Source organism: Peromyscus leucopus, chromosome 9, assembly GCF_004664715.2.
Source record: "Peromyscus leucopus breed LL Stock chromosome 9, UCI_PerLeu_2.1, whole genome shotgun sequence".
Taxonomy (NCBI): Eukaryota; Metazoa; Chordata; class Mammalia; order Rodentia; family Cricetidae; genus Peromyscus; species Peromyscus leucopus.
The window spans coordinates 46,325,270-46,349,551 of record NC_051070.1 but is presented as its reverse complement, the minus strand read 5'-3'; positions in this window follow the sequence as shown (position 1 = coordinate 46,349,551).

Below are 24,282 nucleotides of genomic sequence, written 5' to 3'. Positions count from 1 at the left end.
ATGATGGCTTCAGTAGTCTGGGCAGGGAACACTCAGAGTCCAGTGTAGGAAATGCTAGCGCGGGTGGGTAGGGTGGTAAGGATGTGAACTGAATTATGAGAGGTAACTGGACAGTGGCTTCCTGGAAGCACATTCAGTGGGAGACCGGAAGTACTGAAGACGGTGTCGAAGCTGTGAGCCTTCATCCTAGGGACAATGGCACCCTTATCGGAAACGAGTCATTCGGGGAAGGCTCGGGTTGGTAAGGAGACAAATAAAGAACTCAACAAAGGCGTTTGAATTTGATGAACGAGGAGGAAATGAAGGAGGGTTCCGAAGTCCCTTGAGACTGAAGGGCGGAGCTTCGGAGGGAAGTCCGAGATAGGGTGAAGAAGTGGTCAGCAGCTTCAGGCCCTGACTTAGCGGCTGGCCTGGGAGCTGAAGGCTCTCCTTTTGCTCATCACTAAGGGGTTCTGATCATCCTTGGCCCTTGGAGGAAGGTGAGAGGTCCAAGGCACAGTGTGGTACCTGCACCGCATAACTGAGCTCCGTTCAGCAAAGTTAAGGAGGGCAGGAACAAGGTAGACGGTCCCTAGAGCTTTCCTTACCCACCAGAGAATTGTGTTGTTTAAAGTCTATTTACAAGTTAGTGTCGATAAGATGTTGTGCAACATAAAAATATAAATTAAAAAAATGTTTTCCTCTAAGAACACAAGAGAATATTGATCCAAAATTGATATTGTTGTGGTTATTGATGTCACCAACCTGAGGTCATCAAATAACAGGTTATGATGTCTTTTATTCATTGATCTTGCTTATTAATAGATTTAAGTCTTTGCTGAAGGTTTGATGCATTATTTCCGCTTTCCAAAGGAGAACACTAATTTTATTTTTAATTACTTAAAGTTTTTTATTCTTAACAACTTATGAAAAATTTGAAAAATAGAGAGTTCTAACACTCCTGCCACCATGAACGAGTTCACATCTTATTTAAATTGATTTTGTTCAACTAAAAGGAAAAATGACAGCAATATTTTGTGTTATTTCTAGGGAGACTATAAAAGGTAAATTTTTGTAGGTTTCTTCTGTTTTCCCTTTTGTTGTTTTTGAGACAGTTTCTCTGAGTTTCCAGAATTTGATAGAACAGGCTAGCCTCAAGCTCAGAGACCCACCTGCTTCTGCCTCCCAAGTGCTGGGATTAAAAGTGTGCATTACCACACCCAGCTTTATGTGTTTTTTTATAACTCAAGATGAGGTAGTTGGCTTCTTGTTTGTTTATGAAAATAAAAAAAAAAAAAGGTTTGCAACCTGTATTGATAGTATCTGGCTTTGTCTTGAGCATTAAGGACATGTTCAATAATCATTTCCTACAAAACTGATGAGCGTGTACGCTTAAGAGATCAATGCAAACAGCACAAAGCAGACATGGAGCAAGAGTGGCCGAGTCTTTGCCGGGAGCTTAGCTGTAACTCACTCCTTCTTGTTTGTTAGCGAGAGTCAAGGTCTGCATCAAAATCTCTGGCTAGTTCACGAACCTTTTCCCACATGAGAACTTATAACCTGTGCTTCACACAATCACCACCCCATCCATTCCACCTCCCCAAAGGTAACGATGTCATGTGCAGTGAGATCATTTCCTTCTCCTGATTTACCTACATGTCAAGTAGAAAAGGAAAATCAGCAGTGACCTGCCCCAGACTCCCTCTGTCTGAATCCCAGTGGCCCACCCTTGGTTTTCTGCAGCCACACTAACAAACTATCCAAAAGTTGGTGGCTTGAAAGGCCATAGATGCACTCTCTCACATTCTGGAGGCTGCAGATCCTAAGCAATGGTGCTGGCAGAACCTTTCCTTACTGTTCCTGCCTCCCAGGGGCCTCAGACGATTTTAGGTTTTTGGAGGCATGATGTGATCTCCCTGAGACTCTCTTCCTGCATGTGTCACTCCTCTAGTGAGCATGACGTCATCAACTCCAAGTCCTCAACTTACACAAAGACCTTTTCCTAAAGAAGGTCACTTCCCCCAAACCAGGAGTCAGACTTGGATATTTCCTTTTCAGATAGGGCAAAATTCAGCTCACCATGGGTACCATTGCCAGTCATGTGCCCTTGGACCATTAGGCTGCCTCTTAATGTCTTTCTTTCCTCATATAGAGAAGAAGATATAGTAGATATAATAGGAAAATAAAATAGTCGGTATCTGCTAATTGTATAAATAAATGACTAATGCAAGTCAATTGCCTCAGTGCTTGAGACACAAGTATTAGCTGTTATTATTTGTGTGGTAGAGTTCTGGGAAAAAGTAACACACTGATATCAAAGTCAACACTGCTCTTACATCACTCCCACTCCACCTTCCTATGGTCTGTATTTTCTTGTTTATCTTACTTCAAGTACCAATTCCTTAAGAAGGACAAAAATATTTCAACTGCTGTGTTACTTTTTTAACTGAAGAAAGTGAGGTGCTGTGAGGGTAAGGCCTGTAGTTCACTGCTGGGTTAGAGCCTAAACTCTGGTAGTTTGATTGTGAGTACAAAACTCATTATGATCCAGTACCTTGCCCAAGCAAGCTAATTGGTGTTTTCGTGACAAAATATCTTTCCATAGTCAACATTTATCTAGCTATAAATACTTTGACTAAAATATACCCATGACAGATTATATAAAGAGATGAAAGAAATGGAAATGGAAGAAATAAGATTAATTAGAAAAGAGGGGGAAGAAAATATATGTATTAAATACCTGAATGTGATTAAAAGTTAGGCTTTATTGCTTAATTTCCTTTCCTTTGAGTGTGTCTTATCCAAACAAGTTGCCAGACAACTTTTTTCTTTCTTACCCTTTCTTCCTCCTTCCTTCCTTTTTTCCTTTCTTCCTTCCTTCCTTGCTTCCTCCCTCCCTCCCTTCCTCCTTCTTTCCTTCCTCCCTCCTCCCTCCTCCCTCCCTCCCTCCTCCTTCCTTCCTTCCTTCCTTCCTCCTGTCTTCCTTCCTTCTTTTTGAGACAGTTTCAAACATCCTAGACTGGTCTTAAACTTACTATGTAGGCGAGAATGATCTTTAAGTTCCGACCATGTTACCTCCACTTCCTGAGTACTGTGATGGTGAAAATGCACCGTCACGCTGGTGTACCGGCAATTCTTTAGACTAATCTCTTCAGCTGTGTTCCCTAGTCCCCTCCTGTTGTGACAGGTTAGAAAAACAGCCAAATGTCCAGGGGAGCTGTTGCTCACCTGTGATGGTTAATCTTGGTTTTCAACTTGACACACATGGGAAAAGGGAATCTCAACCGGGGACTTACTTCCATCAGATCGCCCTATGGCAAGTCTGTGAGGGCATTTCATTGATTGCTAATTAACACAGGAGGGCCCAGTCCACTGGATGTAGTGTCATACCTTGGCAGGTAGGCCTGAGCGGTATAAGAAGGATAGTTGAATGTGAGTCTGGGACCAAGCCAGTAAGCAGCATTCCTGCGTGGTCTCTACTTCAGTTCATGTCCTGGCTTCCATCAGTGATGGGTTGTATCTAACCTGTATGCCAAATAAATAAACTGTTTCCTCTCTGAGTTGCTTTGAGTCATGGTGTTTATCACAGCAACAGAATCCAAACCAGGCCTTCTTACCAGTCTTGCTCGGTGGCAATTACCACTGCCATAGTCTGTTACAGTTGCTTTTTTTGTCAGACAGAAAAGTCAGCTAAGGGAGGAAATATTTATTGAGATTAGGAGTTTCGGAGCGAGGTTGTCTCTGTCACTGTTTGCTTATGTTGAAGCAAAAATGTAAGAGAAAAACATGGTGGAGAAATCTTCTTGCCCCAAGGCAGCCAGCAAGCAGATAGAGAAAGAAGGTGTGAGTCCTAGGCAGTGCTGAGGGACAAGCTCCCACCAAGACCTACCTCCTAACTAGCCTTTTCCTCTACGATCCCCTCAATAGATCAAACCACTGGTGCGGCTAAAACCTTTGTGATCCAGTGCCACTCAGAGGTCCCATAGCAGACAGCCAACCCTTTAACACAGGAGTCTTTTTAGACTCGAACACGGCCTTATATATTTTATTCTCAAAATATGGAACATGAATAATTAAGGGCTGAAATATGAGTAAATACAGGCATTCCAAGCTCCTTTGAAAATAAGATTCCTACTGTTTGAAGTCATTTTAATAATCATGTGGTTTATTCTAGAATGTATTTTCCAACTGCTCTCAGGAGCCCCAAGGCACAAATACAATCCAATCGTTCAGCAAAGTTCTTTAAACAATAGAGAATAGTAATAAAAGAGAAGCTGGCAGAATCTAGCTGTAACCCACATTCAGGTGATTCTTTGCCCTTCTATGGTATTTGCCTTGAAGAGACTGGCCTCTGGGTGAGGATTAATTAAATCCCCCAACTGCAAGGAGGGGCAAAATTCCAGATGAATGCAATTAAAGCCTGTTATAAAGCACCTCTTTATTCACGGCTGGGTTATACCTGGGTCAGATTATGCCTCTGTGTGCATGAGAATGGAGAAAATGCCTTTCCCTCTGTAATCCTGAATGCTTATAACACAAGTTCTCCTTTGTCCGTGAAGACTGATGGAGCATTTGCCTCTCTCCCCCAATGCCTCTCGTTCTCAGGTCCCAGGTGAGGTCTATGTAATCCTACATGTAAAGTGTTACAGAATTTGACAAAATGATACTGTAATTAAGTTCCCAACTGGGTCTTTATTCCTCCAGAGAAAGAATTGAACCAAATGTCCCCTGTGCTGTGGGAGATGCTTCAACCAAGCATTAAGAGACTGGCTTTTCTGCCTTCGGTACAGGGTTTGACTTGGTTTTTATTCTTGGAGACTTTATTTGTTTAGAGATGGAATTCCTCCGTAAGCATATCTTGAGGTCTGCATGACATATGTCCTTAAGGAACTTGACTCAGAGCCCAAAGCAGGAAATGGTCAGACATCTGTCCGATGCTATTGCCGGAGCTTTGGGCCCAAAGCATTCGCACAGACACTTTGGATGGAACGTAGCTGGGGAAAGTAGCCCCGTCTTTCTCCTTCCCTCAAACAGTCATGGCGTATTTCCTCTCTGCCAACCGGAGTCCAACCCCCCCCCAACTCACCCAGCAGATTTCATTAATATCATCCACTATGTGCAGAACTTACGCTCCTCAACTTCATAGTGACATCGGAAAAACTTCCCTACCCTCTCTACCAATCTGGATCAGGCACAAAGCACAAATGAGATCAAAGGCACAGAATGTGCACATAAAAATCAAACCACGTCTCTCAGTTGCTCCGGCATGGCTTCAGAGAAGCTTGCACTGAGCCGGCTGGACACCAAGAGACGTAGATTGTTTTTTTTTTTTTTTTTTTTTTTACATGTATTTATTTAGTGTACGTGGGTGCGTGCACACACATGAGTCTGCAGAAACAGAGTTTGGAGGTCAGAGGACAACTTGTAAGAGTTGGTTCTCTCCTTGCACCACCTACCTCTGGGGATCAAACTCAAACCGTTAGGTTTGGTGGCCAGTGCCTTTACCCACTGAGCAGCCATCTTGCCACTGCATATGGAGATTCTAGAAAGGTTTCATGGAGGCCAGAGACTTCAGGGCAGGTTTTCAGTGTGGAAATCTAAAGGAGTGGAGATACTGGGTACCTGAGGAAAGGGTACACAAGGGGCAGGAAAAGCTCCCCAGCTCCTCAGAATGATATAAGCCCAAGAACAGGACCTGTGAGCATGCAACTTATTGCTTGGCCAAAGGAGCCATTGAGTCCAAAGGCTGAGTTTTACCCAAAGTGTTTCCAGGAAGTTGAAGAGCAAATTTATCCTTGTAAGGAGAACTGATTGGGTTGCATTCAATGTCACATATTACAGACCCTCAGACAGCCCCTGTGATTCAATTGATAAAATAATAGATAGTATTTCTACATCACCAGTCTCTAAAGACCGGTGTATTAATAATGTTATATTTCTCACACGAGGAAGGATCCATGAAAGTGATACTGTAGAAGCTGTTACTGAGCAAGAAGCCACTATAGATGTCGATGATGCCTACAGGTGGTTCCATTGGCAAGAACATAGCTGGTCAGAAAAGGTCCCACCCACGACTGACATTGGAAGGCCAGGCATGAGAAGGAGCTGGCCAGATGAGGTTGGTGCTGGGGACCCCTACATAAATAACTACCACCAAGAAGGAGGAACCCACACATGTCTGGAATCTTCCACTCATGAATGGAGGCTCAGCCTGGTAAGTGGGGGAAAGGGGGCAAGGCCAGGTGCTGAGGACCCTCTAGGTTAGAGGTAAAGTCTAAGAGTCTGAGTGTGTCAGTGTTGAATACATATGATGAACAAGAGGTTGGCCTCTGGAGTCATGGTTGGGCTACCAAGGAGCTGTGGTAGGCTATAATTTCCTGGGAGCTGGTGTTGGGCATCTGGGTCAGTGACTTGGCATAATTGTCCTTGGTTCAGGACAGGCTCAGAGCTCTCAGTTCTAGTCCTCATCGTCAAACTTGGTGGTGAAGAAAGCTGCAGAGTCTTTGGCCAGCTGCAGTAGGTGCAAAGCTCTAGTCACCACCAGCCTGAGGAGCAGGAGCAATGGAGGCACCAATGTCCACACTGCAGCCACAATGTTGTAGCACTTATCTTTAGAACCATACTGCCTCGCAGCCTCCAGGTCCCCAGCTATCTTCTGGTCTCAGGCCTGCAGAGCAGCACCAAAGCCAACATGTTACGTGTTCTGGTCCCCCCTCATAGGGGACCAGAGACCACCCAGAGCACCTGTAGGGCACAGGCTGGGCTCCAAAACTTGATGGAAGGGTACGGCTTAAGGAGACATTCCCCTGGGCCAGGCCTATAGTCTCCCAACATGGCACAGTTTGGCTCTTTGCAGGGTCCTGAGTCATGATGGTCTCAGCCTAAAGGCTGCAGATATAGATTCAATGGCCATTTTGGGTCAGCAGCATCCTTGAGAACCTGCTGTGGGAGAGGAGTCCTCTGGGAAACTAAGAACTCAGTCCCATTCCGGAGTTACAGTGGGAATCCTTCTATGGGAAACCTTTAAGGACTTTACCCTTTTGGGGAGACTATATAGCCAGGCCTGTGAACAGTACATACGCCCCTTAAAGGACAGACTCTCACGGTCCCCAAACCTGGTGAGGGACTGTGGCTATGCTAACTAACCCCTTCATATACATTTCCTTTGAATCCCCGCCCCCACCCCACCCCACCCCACATCACACCCACACTCATTCTCTTGCTCCCGAGGATGCCAGCAGCTCCATCCCCAGAGCACAGATCCATTCTTCAAGGCGAGCCCACCCAGAGCTCCTGGGGCAGAGGCATAGTGAAAACCCCTCTTCACCATAGTATTCACAAGGCCTCCTGGAAACAGAGAAAGCTCTGAAAGCTCATGGTGAGGATGAGGTCAGCCAAAGTCTAAACGGAACCAGAATTCTTCAGATTTGCTGCCTCTGTCGCTGCTGTTCAAGGAGTTCTGAGCTACCGGAGCAGAGAGTCCCAGTCGCATCCCCATCCCAGGGAGCCTCCTTTTTCTCAGGATCTGGTCCACTGAACTTGCGCTTCTCTCATTACCAGCTGCCCGAGGAGTTTAAAGGCTTTGCCAGAGGGCTTCATCTCAGATATCCTTGCTTATTTCCTAGGGCATAAAAATGCTGGATTGAATTTACTAACAGTAAATCCATGTGTGTATTCTCCTGGGTCATTTTCACCCAGATAAAAGCCAGAGCAACCCAATAAATTAATTTTTCATTAATCCCAAGAGTAGTTTCCAGTTTTACCCTTCACAGGAAATTGTTAGTTTCATTGGGGTGTATGGCTTTGTGGGGGATAGCGGAGGTTGCCTCCTTAGAGGCCATGCAATGCAATTCCTCTGTCTCTTACCCTGGGAGGTTGTTGATTCCAGCATTTGAAAATGGGAGGGTCAGAATCTAGATGATGGAGAGGAGAGGAGAGCTGAGGGAAGTCAGTTTCAAGCCCCTTCTGGTGTCATCTCCCATCACCTTCTTGCTGTAGGCACAGCATGGTCCAGAAAGCAACTGGACATGAATACCATGAGTGGAGTTTTCTCTGAGAATATCACACACACACACACACACACACACACATGTATAATTCAGATATGTATATATATTATATATAATCATAGACTATAAACAACTGAAACTGGTTAAAAATTGCTAAAGGAGGTAAGAATACTTGTCCTTTATCAAAGTGTTAATTAAATAAAACAGAGGAATCAGAAAGTGCACCCTCATTTGCTTTTTATTCATTTTTTAAAGAAAGGGAGAGTACACCACTCTCCCCATTTTAAAGACAATAAATCAGAACTAGGCAGACAAACAGCACCTTCTAAAAGACAGTGCTAAACAAGAAGAAAACAAGTTCCTTTGGAACTTTGTGTGCAGGAGTTCCTCATCTTCCCCGTGGGAGAGGCACACACCGCTTTAAGCAAGCCCAGAGCACCACAAGTTGGAATGCTCATTTCTATATAGTATGTGGTGCTACGTGAAAATGACCACCCAAAGTAAAACAAATTGTGTCAACAGACATAAACCTCTGCACTGAGAGAGAGACGGAGACAGACAGAGAGAGAAACCACCAATGTCCCCTCTCGGGCAGTGTTTGTACATCTCTGAAGAGGCTGAAATGAATTAACCTAACAAATTGGATTGATATGCTTTGTTTATGAGATGAATTCAAGAAGTAAGAAAAACTGGCAATGCGAGTTAATTGTTGCCACTCACTGGTTTTGTTTTTTTTTTTCTCTTTGCACAGAAAGTAATTAAGACGATACCAAGAAAAACTGCTTTGACTCTTCGCAGAAATCCATTAGCATGTCATCAAGCTCCTTCCATGCAAAGCCAGTGCTAGCCCTTCCCTGGAGTTCTCTGCTGCTTAGTTTCCCCCAGCATCCATTCCGCTGGGTGATGCTGAGCTCTTTTGATGAGCCAGCCTGGAAAGGCTTCCAGCAAAGAGGCTTCTCACAGACAGGCTTGATAGACATTTCCAACTCATCCCACCCATCAGGATGAGAGGCTGCACAGAGCGAGACTTCAGCACCTACCTGTAGCAGGCCTGCTCTGGGCCCAAGCACTCCAGCCAGACCAATGTCAAAGAAAAATAATTTCGCGCTGATTTGCCAGGTGTTACCCTGCACACTCATGCACACTCTTGTCTAATGAAAAGGACATGCTCCAGGAGTGTGATCTCATGGATGCTAACCCTGACTTGGTTTATGTGCAGCTCTCTCTCTCTCTCTCTCTCTCTCTCTCTCTCTCTCTCTCTCTCTTCTCTTTTTTTTTTTTTTTTTTTTTTTTTTTTTTTTTTTTTTCTCTCTCTCTCTCTCTCTCTCTCTCTCTCATTGTCACTCTGCATAGGCATGTGCACACAAAGCAGAATTAATTAACTTTTAAACATTTTTGTTTGTTTACTTACCTACAGTGTGTGTGTGGGGGTGCACATGTAGGAAACTTAGGAAGTCTGTTCTCTTCTTCCACCACGTTGATCTGGTCAGACGGGTGTGTGTGTGTGTGTGTGTGTGTGTGTGTGTGTGTGTGTGTGTGTGTGCCCATATTCAGGCCATCAGGATCGGTGGCAAGTGCATTTACCTAGGGAGCCATCCTGTTGGCCTATATTAAAAGTTCTTCAGAAAACAGAGAGGCTGTTGTCATCCTTGCATGGTACCCAGTGCCCTGACACCCCAACCATCTTCTTCCTTTGGTTGCCAACTCAGAAATGAAATCCGTCTTTTGGTCTCAGACTCTGTAAGAGGAATACATTCTAATCCCTCAAAAGGTGTTGGGAGAAATATTTGAAAAAACATGCATTTTCTTCTAGTCCAGTTGAGTAGGAAAAAATACCACAACTGAGAGTTATCTGGTAGATTCCATGAACTTGTCACCTCTGGCCACTCTAGGTTTCAAATTTTTATTCATATAAAAATCTTCTAGATCATACATCTTGGAAGAACAGAGTTAAGGTGCAATTAAAATGTTCACAATGTGCTGAAAGAATGTTCAGTGAACTCATTTTTGTGGATGACTTTAAATTTGTTTTTGCTCCAGTTCCATGAGATAGAAAACAAACTGATCTCCAATGTTGATTGTCAAGGAAAAAAATATCACTTACTGAAGAGACTGTTGTTGGAGGAAAAATATCATTTGCTGCTGTGGGATGTTCTGTATGTCCTGTGGAAGCCCGGTCTCGGGCTTTACCCAGCAGGTCTGCATAGAGGATGATTAGGACCACAGGCCTGAGTGCAGGTGTCTGAGATGGTCTGCACTTGGCTGTGCTATGGGATGGTCTGTATGTCAAATTGCTCTGATTGGTCAATAAATAAAACCTGATTGGCCCGTGGCTAGGCAGGACGTATAGGCGGGACTAACAGAGAGGAGAAATAAAAGAACAGGAAGGCAGACGCACTCACTGCCAGCTGCCGCCAGGACAAGCAGCATGTGAAGACACCGGTAAGCCATGAGCCACGTGGCAAGGTATAGATTTGTGGAAATGGATTAATTTAAGCTATAAGAACAGTTAGCAAGAAGCCTGCCATGGCCATACAGTTTGTAAGAAATATAAGTGTCTGTGTTTACTTGGTTGGGTCTGAGCGGCTGTGGGACTGGCGGGTGAGCAGAGATTTGTCCTGACTGTGGGCAAGGCAGGAAAACTCTAGTTACAATTTGCACTGCCCAGATGTTAATCACTAGAAGCAAACTCCACAATGTGACCCTCTATGCCCTGTTATTTTTAGGAGCAAAAAATCTCTTAGGAAAGTGAATGTAGTCACTAGCAAATGCAGTTGTCACATCCAGGGGTCCTTTAATGGTAAAAATCAGTCCAGTGTTTGTTAAATACCCAGGTCACCAGTGCTTTTCAATACCATCTACTCAAACAGGCTCAAAGCAGAAATAAAATAACAACAGCCAGCACTGATCTGGAGGCAAATGCTGGGGAGACCTGGGTCAGGCAGGCAAGGAGAGAGGTCCCGTGGGAGTGAGGAGATCTGCAGAAGGACCTGGGCGGGCAAGAAAGTGGGGAGTGGATGTGCTACTTACAGAGCCTCTGGAACATCTGGCTGGAATAGTATCCAGAATGAGGCCAGCATCCTTTGGCAGGAGATCCAGGACCAGGCAAACACAGAGTACCCCGAGTTTGTAAGGCATCCTGCTCTCTGTATCCTGTACCCCTTAGGCAGTCCATGGAATTTATATAGGGCAGAATAATGCTTCCACAGCAGGCAGAGATAAGAGAATCCCAGGAAGCTCAGGGTAGTTCACTAGAGTGTGCAGAGGGCAGAAATGAGAGATCCTGCATCACTAAGGCAGAAAGCAAGAACTGACTCCTAAACATCTACATCTGAGGTCTAAGGTGTACAAAAGGTATGAACTCCCAGCTCAGGGAATTACCTCACGGCCTCGTTCTCTTACGTGGGTTACCCAGCTCCTTCCTCATAGGCTTCCTAATTTGATCCCATTCTGTAGGTTCCATACAGGATTGGTGACTGGCTTCTGAGCAGATTTGCGACCCAGGATCCCTACATCTGATAGCTAGAATTTCAGGCTTCATTATTCTACTTCTGTGAGCAGAAAGGGGTCCAAGATACCAACAGGATGAAGAATGTGTTGTCCAAGTATAATGGATTGGCAACTGGTTATATGATAATGGGGTGCTCAAGAAGAAAAGAAGTGAGGTGGGAGTTGGAGGTGCCCATCTTTAATCCCAGCACTCTGGAGGCAGAGCCAGATGGATCTCTGTGAGTTCGAGGCCAGCCTGGTCTACAGAGCGAGATCCAGGACAGGCACCAAAAACTATAAGAGAAACCCTGTGTCAAAAAACAAAACAAACAAAAAGTCAGGTGTTATTCAATAGGTCTGCCTATATATGGTACTTGGTCTTTTCCCCTTGCTTTAAATAATCTTCTTACATTTCTGTTTCTGTACATTTAGTGTTTTGATTATTATGTGCCAAGGGGACTTTCTTTTCTGGTCCAGTCCATCTGGTGTCCTGTATGCTTCTTGTACCTTGATAGGTATTTCTTCTTTAGGTTGGGGACATTTTCTTCTACGATTTTGTTGAAAACATTTTCTGTGCCTTTGACCCGAGTTTCTTCTCCTTCCTCTATCCCTATTATTCTTACGTTTGGTTTTTCCATAGTGTACCAGATTTCCTGGATGTTTTATGCCAGGAGGTTATAGATTTAACATTTTCTTTGACAGATATATTCATTTCTTCTATCCTGTCTTCAGTGTCTGAAATTCTGTCTTCTATCTCTTGTATTCTGTAGGCGAGGCTTGCCTCTGAGGTTCCTGTGCGAGTTCTTAAATTTTCATTTCTATATTTTCTTCATTTGGTTTTTTTTTTTTTATTGATTCTATTTCCATTTTCAGGTCTTGAAGTGTTTTGCTTATTTCCTTCCACTGTTTGTTTGTGTTTTCATCCCATTTCCTTTTTAAGGGCCTCTCTCATATCCATAAAGGCCGTGTTAGGGTCCTAGGCTTGAGCTTCACCTGTGTTGCAGACCTCACGGCCTGCTGTTGTATTGTTGCTGGGCTCTAGCAGGGACATAATGCCATACTGTTACTGACTGTTCTTATGCTGGCATCTGAGCATCTGGATCTGGGAAGATTGCAATTCTAGGTTCTGACATCTGGACTTGTCTTTGCTAGGTGGGTGTTTTGTTCTTGGTTTCTGTTGTCCTCTCTGTTTCTTAAAACAGGGTGGTGGTTTGTGTGCTGCCTGGTAGATAATGCTTTGGAGATCCTGCTAGCTGTGGCCACTGAGGTTTCCAGGTACAATGTGTTTCCAGGCGTTGGGAGCACACTCAGGAATGGGGTGGGCTGGGGGAGCTGGTGAGGGAATCCACTGGAGAGAAGAAAGCAGGGTGTGCCACCAGATTCTGCTTAGTTCCCTGGGAATGGGGGCAGAGAGTGAGGAGAGGCCACCGCAGAGAGTTCACTACAGAGCAGAGATGAGACAGGGATTGGACTTGGAGAAAAGGAGGGAGAGTGAAGCAGGTTCCTAGGGAATGCCTGCTGGAGATGGATCTGGTATAAGGGCATGAGAAGGGGGAAGGAGGAAGATTGGAGAGAAGATCTGCGTGATCTGCCGGAGATAGCAGGTGGTCTGCTACAGAGCTGGGGGTGAGAGTGGAGAGGGAAGGTGAAGATCTGCAATTCGCCTACTTGTTTCCCTGGCCTGTGTCCAGTTTTGCAATATGTTTAAAATAATGTACACATCCCTTATTAATTCGCTAAATGAGATGGTATGATAGACATAATAATTGCTAGACTTTTTAAGTAGTGATGGTAATACACAATATTTTGACGTATGTGAAACAGTTGTTACATGAAGTTATGATTTCTAACCATGATGATTATGCATACTGTTAATGTTATTACAGTGTGTTGCTTATATTCACAATCAAAGGAAATGCCAAATTTCCAACTAGTAAAAATGAAGATACAGTGTTTCTCCTTCAAGTTCATGGAATACTAAATTCTGTCTATGGATCCACTAGGGCTCAGACCCCAGTTGAAATCCACCCTTTCTGGGAGGAGCTTGGCTGTGGCTAAAGCACATTTAGATTTGGACAGCATCCCCGAAGGACTAAACCTGGGAAATAGCATCCAAAAGAGCATCCCCAGCAGGATAGACCCAAAGAAATGAGAGAAACTGAGGTTCATCTGTAAGACTGAGCCACAAGTATGGAGACGTGCTAAGCCCAGCCTCAGGGTAGAACAGGATCCAGCAGCCGGCATCTCCTAACAGCCTCCACAGAAGGGACACCATACTGACAATTTCATTGTCCCTAGAAAGTTATTTGGTCAAAACTCAGCTCCTCTCATAAAGTCAACAACCACTTCTCCGACATCTAATGCATGCATTAGCTCTGTGTATTATTGAACTTTATACACATAGACTTTCTAGCATGGGTCACTTCATGTCTGGCTTCTTTGTTTAATATATAACATTATGGACATTCATCCATTGTTGGCAAATGGATCAGTAACTTGTCCCTTCTTATTGTTAAACAGGATTGCTGATTTGTTGTCCCAGTCTCTTGATGAACACATGTCTTCATTTCTTTTATGTATGAATATAGAGAGCACGTGTCTTTCCATAGGCAGGCTTCCCCGACACCGGGAGCGGCTGCCAGCGAGTGTTCCGAGACTGTCGTGGCATTTCCTACCTTCAGGGCCATGCACAGCAGTGCTGGCTGTTCTATATCCTTGCCCATGTTTGGTGCTATCATTTCTTCTTTTAAAATGTTGACCACTCTAGTGCATGTGGGATGGCATCTCATTGTGGTTTTAATTTGCATTTCTCTGATGAAAACTGATGTCGAGTACCCATCCAAACTTCACAGCCACTGCCTCTTTGATTTTGTCAGCATTTGAGGGAAGATGATTTGGTTTCCTCGCAGATATTTTTGGATCAACTCAGTAAAGGTCCTGAAATTGAATTTCTAAGAATAAGGCTGTTCTGTCCTTTTCTGTCTGGTTGCTGTCCTCTTACTGGGTGACTTCTCAGCCAAAATGGAATCTGGAAGGGGGGATGGGAGAGGAGATAAGTTCTTCAGGACTTTGGTGAGTCCACTGCTCTTTGCTAGCCCTACAGAAAAGTATGGCTTAAGCACTTTTGTGTGCTTAATTTGTGTGAGAATTTCTTTTTGCTACCATGGAATAAAGAGCTTTCAAATCTCTTCTGCATTGTAGCTGTAAGGGAAACTGTTTTCCTTGTCTTCTTCCTGATCTTTGAATTAATTGAAAACAATGCAAAATAATTAGGAAAAAAGCAATATGTTGGTGTCCAACTTTTCTTGAAAGTCATTTGGTCATCTTGAATCTCTAGGGCTGAATCATATTTTACATAATCCTCCATAATCTACATGCAGGGTTAGTGGGAGCTAAGCAGATTGCTCTTTTATTCTGGGAATACTCTGACTTCAACTCAGCACCCTCCATGCCCGTTACCCAGCTCAAATCACATAAATTCTTGGTCATCCGGATACCTACCATCAGATCTGTCCATGAGAGCTGAGAGTCCTACAGCAGGGTTTGGGTGGGATGTTTTTTAATAGCTTTACGGAGATAGACTTCACAAACCATACAGTTTACCCTTTTAAGGGGTACAGTGCATTGCATTTATAGATATTTATAGATATATGTGACCAGCAGGCAATCTGTTTGAGAACATTTCACTACTTCAAAAAGAACCTCATACTCTTTCCATGTCCCATTCTTCCAGCCCTAAGCAGCCACATACATGCTTTCTGTCTATGGCTTTCCCTCTTCTGGACGTCACCTATACAGGACATATGCAGTGTGTTCTGTGGTGACTAGCTCCTTCACCTAATCTGCTGATTCCAAGGTTCATCCTCTGTTTAGATGCATCAACACTTCATTCTTTGCATGACTGAGTCATGCCTTAATTCAATGATGCACCATGCATTGTTTTCCTTTTGTTGCTGGGCCCCACTTGGCTGCCAATCCTTGGGGTTACTGTCCAGAGAATTCTAGCAGTCACGTGGATCACAATTATAGGTGAGGCTTCTTAAAAAGGAAAGCAGAACAACACACTCAAGGGTGAGAGCTAGTGATGGCCAATGAGATCCTTGTGGAGGAAAATGCTCTCACCATAGGAGTGGACAATGGCCAGGAAGACCATTGAGCCCACCCACATTTGTACATTGACCTTATACTATCTCATCCCCCCCCCCCATTCAAACTGCTGTCCTTTATTGACAGTACCATAGAGGACATGAACATTCATGCCTAAAGGGAACAATAAAGCTTTCTTCATTCAACAGCACCAGAGACACCTGAAGGCAGCTATCTTGGGGCCCAATACTATTTTTTAAAGTCCCCAGAACAGATGGCTTTCCTGAAGGGTTTTTTTTTTTTTTTTTTTTTTTTTGTTTTTTTTTTTTTTTTTTGCTTTCCAGGTGACTGATGACAGGTTCATTCTTTTAAGTGGTAACTATATAATAGAACAGACCAAAAAGAATTAAATGAAGAATGAAAAGGAGCTTATAAAATAGCCACGCTCTACCAGGAGGAAACGTCTTTCCTTAATGGGCCTCAACAAAGCCATGCTACCTGAACCTCCCACTGTTATCTGATGCATAACAATCCCCCCACAGTATCATAAAGTTTAAGGGGGTAGCTGAGATGATTTCTCCTTCCTTTACCCCTTACAGTTTTCACTTGTAAAATTACAGGAACATGGGAGGTAGGAAGGAAAGGCTAGAGCAAGAACGTGTTTACCTGCAAAGAACCCTGCCAAGTGTGGATCTTCCACCCATTGCCCCCAGAACCCTGGAGGTCATTTCCTATTGAAAAGTGAGGAGTACCTTATTTTGAAACAAACAATTTTTACTTCATTTTCCCAAGACGGCTTAAACTATCTCCTCCTCCCATCTCGGTCTCTTCTCCACTTGTTTTCTGTAGAGCTGGTGCACAGTAGGACCTCTAACAATAGAGTCCCACAGAATCAGTTCTTGGCTTTACAGGCTGCTGGTTATGAATGAGGGAGAGAGCCATTTTCAATGACCTTCAAGCCTGCTAATATCTGACTTAGCTACCTAGCACTTTCAATCGTTGGTAGACATGAAGATTGTTAAAATTTACATTCTGGATATTATAAATAATGCGGTTATCTACATTCATGTCTGGGTTTGGTGTGGACATGTTTTAATTTCTCTTGGCCATTTACCTAACAGTAGAATTCATAGCTCATATAGCAATTTTATGATGAATTGTGAAGATCATTTTGCATTCTATCACCAACAGAAGAGAATAACAGTTTCTCTGCATCCTTATCAATATTTGCTACATCTGAATTTTTATCCTAGCCATTTTAAAAGGCTAGAGTCTTACAACTTCATTGAGGTTTTCATTTGCATGGTGACTAATTACGTCAATCATCTTTCTGTTCACTTTTAGTCAATTGTGCAGCTTCAATAGTGATTATTTTTTCTGTATTGGGAATCAAACAAGGGTCTCAGGCATGTAAGGCAAGTGCTTTACCACTCAGCTATGTCTTTAGCCCCAACTGTACATCTCTTTTAGAGAGTATCTATTTGTATTCTTTTTTCCCCATTTTTATTGATAAAATGCATATAACATACTAACATAATATGTTCCATTTTAGCCATATTTAAGTATATGTTTTGATGATATTAAATAAGTTTATAATATATAGTATTCACCAGAATTCACCTACATAACTCTTTCATCTTTTAGACTGATTCTGTACTGATTACAAACCACTATTCTATTGCTCCATGATCTCTAACACCCTAAATACTTCATGTGAGTAGAATCATACAACACCTGTGTTTTTATAATTGGCTTGTTTCACTTATCACAGTATCTATCCATGACTAACATGATGCAGAATTTTTTTCCTTTTTAAGGCAAATCAATATTCCATCATATGTATATATCATATTTTTCTTCATTTGTAGGGTTTCTTCTGTGTTTTAGCTATTGAGAAATAATGTCACTATGAGCATGTGTGCATATAACTACCTCTTCAAGACTTCACTTTCAATTCTTTGGAACATACAGGAAAAAGTGGAATTACTGGTTCATCCATGAATTCTATCCAACTTTTAAAGATAACTGCTATATTTTTTCCATAGCAAACATACCATTTACATTCCCACCAACTGTGCACAGGGTTCTAACTTCTACCTCACCTTTTCTGCTTTTGGTTCAGGTGTATGTGTTTGAGCTAGTAACTCACTGTAGTTCTAATTTGTATTTCCCTAACGATCAGTAATACCAGCTACCCCATAACTTATTGTCCGTTAATGTGTGTTCTTTGGAGAAAATGTCTATTCAAGTCCTCTGCACATCTTAAAATGATTTTTGTTGTTGAACTTGGGAAGTCCCCTACATATCCTGCGTATTAACCTTTTCTCAGACATGATTTGCAAATGTGTCTTCCTACTCTGTGGGTTGCCTTATCACTCTGCTGACAGCTTCTTCTAATGCACAAATTTAAGCCTTTTTCTTGAGGTCTAATTTGTATGATTTTTCCCCTTTTGTTACCCATGCCTTTAATGTCATATTTAAAAACACATTGTCAAGGGTAGTGTTGTGAAAGTTTTCTAAGATTTTTATTAGGTCAAAGTCTTTGACCCACTTTCAGTGAATATGTGATTGTCAAGTCTAACTTTATGTTTTTCTTCTTCATTGTGTGTGTGTGTGTGTGTGTGTGTGTGTGTGTGTGTGTGTGTGTGTGTGTACCTAGTTTTCCTAGTATAGTTTTTTGAAAGGTGATTTCCCCCCACTCCATTAGATTGCATTAGACTCCTTGTCAAAATCGCTTGATGACAGATGCCAGGCCTCTACCCTCCGTGCTATTTCCTATTCTGTCATTTGTGCCAGCACCACACTGCTTTGATTACCCCAGCTTTGTAGGAAATGTTGACGTTAGAAAGCGAGAGCCTTCCAGCTTCGTTCTTTTTCAAGTGTGTTTTGTCTATTTAGTGTCCCTTGGATTCCATGTGTGGCGCGGTTTTTAGCAACATTCTGCTCCATTTAAAACTATGGGGAATAAAACGTAGGTCAAAGACCTTGTGAGGGACTGATCATGTGTTCATGTGTAAATCTCTGGTCATATTTGGTGGGTAATGTGTTCCCTGACAACAAATCAGGAATAATTAAAAGCAGGCATTCCTTTATAGGAGATAGAACTATCCTGTTCTGGGAGGAAATAGGAAGTTGAGAAGCTGCCAGTAATGCCCCGTGCTCTGAGCTGTCTGCCTTGAAGTACTATCAGATGACAGACATGTGGAAATTGAACAGATTCAACATTATATTTGGCTTTTCTTGTCAACATAACATCAGTTAGGCTCATTGAATTCCCTCAAACTTTGTTCAGAGGTCACCATTATAAGAACCCATGGCTATAAAATTACCCCAAAGCCTCTCATCAGTATTGATCTCTTGCCAGAAGTCTCAGCCTACTTCCAAGGGGGCAAACTCTTATCTTCAGAACCTGGGATGCTCCCAAACTATTCTCAAGCTTGGTACATTTAAATGAAGTCAAGCAGGGTGAGCGTTCAAAAAACCCTCTTGTCTAAAATAGCAGTAATCCTTGTATTGGGAGGTCACCAGTGGAGACCTTCAAGACAACAGAATTTAAAACGTGTATTTAGGACTCAAATGATATGCCTTTGATGGGACCAAAATTCATTCCTGAAACCAAACCACTGTTTTTTGTGACTGTTTTGTAACCAATCACAAACTTCCTGTGGACAGAGACTGTCTTATTCATCATGTGTCCTCAGCACTTTGCCCACATCCAAGCATATAGTGGAGTTCAAGAAACTGATGTCCAGTAGACAGATAAAAGGTTGCCCGATCAGTCCATTCTGTTTTGTGACAATAGAATACCTGAGACTGGATAATTTATATGAAAAGAGGTTTATTGGAATCAGAGTTCTGGAGCCTGGAAGCCTAAGAACAATGTCATCATTATCTATTTGGTCTCATGATGCTTCAAGTCATGGCGGAAAGAGGAAGTGCTAGCAGGCTAGCGAATACATGCCATAGAGGCAAATACAAGGCATTGTCTTACTTTACAAGCAGGTCACAATGCGTTAGCGAGGGCTCTGCTTCTGCTCACCAAGCCTTCCTAACAGTGCCACAAGGGTCAGCAGGAGTCGTGGTAAGGGGGAAAAAAATCACATCCCAACCATAGCACCAGCTTTCCTGAGTCACGTTGGGTGTAGACACAGAAAAATCCAAGGAGCTCAAAAATCACACGTTGTTTCTGACCTCCAAAGGGAATGCAGTAAACAATTATAATGCCATGGCTGTGTGGCAATGGGACTAGGGTGTTAAGATGTTGAGTCCTTACGGCAAGAACACAAGACACGGCATGCATCAGTAGAACACATCTTGTTCCTTGTTCTTCACTGAGCATAAAGCCTATCCTTCTGTGGGCAGAAGCTCTCCCTTAGCGGAATTCCCTGCGATGTAGATTTACTTGGAGGACAATCACAGCCCTGCCCGTGTCCTACCGGGAAAGGGGCAGGCAGAGCAGTGCTGAGTCAGCACAGAGCAGTGCTGAGTCAGCACAGAGCAGTGCTGAGTCAGCACAGCCATCAGCCCGAGGGACTGTTAAGACCTAGCAGGCTGCTCTCTGGATGCTTTACTGGTCTCTGAAGCCCTGGAACACTGCCCAGCTAACCTCAGTATACGTTTCTGACATGTCCGCTATTCACCTGGCTTGAATGCTAGAAACTTGTTGCTGGATGGAGAGGCATGTCCGGTTCCCACTGATGTGACAAAGAAGTTTCTAGGCTTCCTGCTCCTAAATGCTAAACATCTTGCTAATGGTGTCATGTTCTTCCTATTGTTGTTCATTTTATTATTATTTTAGTTAGCACGGAAAACAATGGGTTTCATTGTGGCATTTTCTTATATAATGTAACCATTGCGCTATGTTTATATTCACCCCCCACACCACCCTCCTCCCCTTTCTCACCTCTCATCCCTTCCTATGCCCTTTTGTTTCCATGTATAACACACACACACACACACACACACACACACACACACACACACTTTCTGAATATAGCCTAATTTGCATAACATAATGGTCACCAGTTTCATCCATTGTCCCTCAGATAATATTTCATTCTTCTTTCTAAGGAAATGGAATTTCACTGTGTATCTATACCACATTTCTCTTACCCACTCATGTGTTCATGGCCATCTAGGCTGTTTCCACACAATGGCTAATGTGACTAGCACAGCGATAAGCATGGGCGCTCAAGTGTCTCTGTAATGTGATGTAAATTAGGTTTTCTGAGGAACCTCAATAAAAATTTTCATAGTGGTTGTACCAGCTTGCATTTCCACTAGCAATAATAGTTTATTTCCCTCCACATCTTCACAGAATTTATCTTCTTGATATAGCCACTCTAAGATAAGCACATTTGCCTGATTGCTAAGGATGTTGAGCAATTTTTCAAATACTTACCAATCGTTTATAATTTTTTTTCTCTTGAGAACTCTCTGATCAGTTCAGTTGCCCGTTTACTGATTGGATGGTTGGGGAGATTGTTTTGGTGTTTAAGATTTTGAATCCTATATGTGTTCTATTTCAGTAGTTTCCCTTCTTTATATGCCAGAGGTCTCCACTGGCCTCTCACTTTTGAAGCTGATGGGCAGGTAAGGTTTTTCTTTTCTCTGATTATTCCTTCTTCGGACACCCTGGAGTGACTAGTGTTCTAGCGTGGGGCAGGGAGAGTCTCCGATATGTGTTCAGAAGGGGAAATGTAAACAGCACTGGGATCTGAGCAGGGCAGGTGGACTGTCTCTGATTTTTTAAAACCCAGCAAGCATCAATCAGCATGCCAGAGGGATGCAGCTGAGGATGCCCAGAGTTCTGGAGCTTTAGAAATCCCCGAACTTTACTACTGTGAGCCTCTGGCAAATAAGTGGCTCCAGCTTGACCTTCCTGTGGTTCTCAGGCTCAGGTTCCCACACCCCACAGTTCTTCCCTGCTGGGGTCAGCCTCTGAGGGCAGGGACCCCTACCTAGGCACTCAAAGGCCAAGCCTCCTGTTGACGGCAAGCTTCAGGGCCAGTTTCCAGGCCCCATAACTGTTCCCTGTGTCTGTCTCCCACCCTGAAGCTGTGATTGAATCCACGCTCCCTCACATGCAAATGCTCCCTATTCTCAGAACCTCTGGATTTGGGTTGTTGTGTAGTGGACTGAATCTGAGGCCACATATATGCTAGGCAAGCATGTCACCACTGAGTTGTATCCATAGCCATATTGAGGCCGGAGCCTACAAAGTTTCCCAGGATGGCCTTGAACTCTCTGTAGCCTAGCAAGCCCCAGTTGGTGATCCTCCTGCCTCCATCTTCTTAGCAGCTGCTAGGGTTATAAATTGTTACCACCTCATGTGGTGGGTAGAATGGTGTCAAACCCTAGTTTCCCTCTGAAGATGGTACCCAGCTACAGTTCTCCACGTCTAGGGAGTGATGGCACAGAACTCCTTCCCCCGATGCCCAAGGACTTCTTCCTGCCAGAGGAGTCCTTGTCTCATCAAAACCTACCACTGGATTTGAGCGTCACATGTGGGCTTGCCCTATGAGTAGGATTCTGTTTTCTTTGGCCTGGCTTACCTTCTGGGAGAAACTCTGCTTCCCTTCCTGTCCCAGGAGCCACACAGCTGGGCTGCGTTCTTTATCCTGCATCACGCTTCTGTTTCTCAGCAGCTCTATCTGACACCCTTTCTCTCTTGTTCTCTTCGGAACAGAGTCTGACCTTTCTGATCCTGACCTTTCTCCATCACTGAATCACACGGAAGCAGCTTCTAATCTGCCATCTTTCCTGGAAGTCAAGGTTGGCCCATTCTTCCCCAAGAGCATCTGTAATCTTTTCACCAGAGAGTTCCAACTTCTTAAGTAATGCCCACGTGGCAAACCAGCTTGGATTGACATCTCTCATCTCTCATCTCTCATCTCTCATCTCTCTCTCTCTCTCTCTCTCTCTCTCTCTCTCTCTCTCTCTCTCTCTGTGTGTGTGTGTGTGTGTGTGTGTGTGTGTGTGTAAAGCCCATGTACACATTTTACCCATGTACATCATTTACCAGATGGATTGAAAACTGGGCTCAAGGACAGACTTTGAATGTATTCTTTAGTCTGTTTCATTCGTTGTATTAACATGAAGTGCGAGACTGAACCCCATGACTAAGTTGTTATTTCACGATTGGCACTGGGAAAAGTAAATTCCCCACCAGTTCAAATGTTAAATTAAAACATTGTTAAATTTTAGCATAAAAGAAGTATAACTGTTGGGGTGATCTTAGTGCTTCCATAGTAAGAACGGAACTATTAATCCACACATAAAATTAAGCCTTCATAAAATCAGGCATCACTGGCAACCCAGCCCCTCTAATGCACTGCCCACTGAAACGTTACACCTCTGCCAGCCTCAAATTTTACCAATATCCTTACAACTAATGTCACACATTGGTCTAATTTTTAATATTCTAATAATGACATTATGTCATACAGCTATGTGTCTGTAAGTTATAAAACACTCTATAATTGGATGCTCATAGACATTAAGATTTATTAGCATAAATGACCACAGTGTTGGGCTTTTGTGTCTATTCCCTTATGCCATTCCTGATTCATTGCAGGGGCAGACAAAGCAACCCTCTGCACTTTACGAGGAAAGATATTTACTCTAAGAGAATTTGTTTCACACATCCACTGGAAAGCAGGAAAGAACAAAAGTGGAGAAGGCTACTGAGGGAACCTGGAGGTACAGGACGATCAGGAGGACACTGCCAGTGACCTCGGTGGCTGTCCACATGAAATGAGAGCCATTGGAAGCCTGGGTGAAGCTCAGTTTACCATCCAAGGCTGTAGCAACAAGAAAATAGTTTCCTTCTAGTTGGCCTTCCAAAACACACATAAGTTCTCCTCGCTGGAACACTTAACTCAGTAGTCTACTGAAAGAAATGTCACTTAGGATTTCTCTTCTATAATCTAGAAAAGGAATACAGAAAGGAGCCGAAAGAATATGGCTCTGAGCTAAAAGCAAATAGTTTTCAAAGGCTTAGACAGTTTTCAATTAGGGCAGTGGTCTCAACCTTCCTCGTGCTGTGACCCTTTAATACGGTTCCTCATGCTTTGGTGACCCCCAACCATAAAATTATTTTCATTGCCACTTATTACCTGTAATCTTGCTACTGCTATGAATCATAATGCAAACAACTGATATGCAGGATAGCTGATATGTGACCTCTGTGGGGGTCTCGACCCACAGGTTGAGGACTGCTAGGTTAAGGGAAGAGACTCAGCTTTTGCTCATCTCTGATCTTCCACTGTCTCCTACCTTCAGGTTAGTTTCCAACAGGAATCCCACAGTGCCCTCCTTAGGTATAGCTACCTGCCTTTTTTATTTTATTTTATTTTATTTTATTACTTCTTTCAAAACCAACAGGCCCTCTTGTATCGCAGACTGCACAGGTGGCCTTTGCAGATATACGATCATGGGGAGGGCAATCACCCAACGGCCCAGGAGATTAGAGCTATGTGAAACTCATCATGGAGTCTCAGATGGTGAGACGCCCCCTTGCAAAACAAAACAAAACAAAAAGACAAAAACCAAAAAAAAACTACTAGTCACCACCCAGTGACAACAGAAGCTATTTCTTTTTCCTACCTAGGCTTCTTGTCTTGGAAGCTGCCCTAATCTCCCAGGGGAATTACAGGCAGCGTGAGTTTTGCCTGTTGGCTTTCTGGCTTGCTTTCTGTGCATCTAAATATCCCGATAA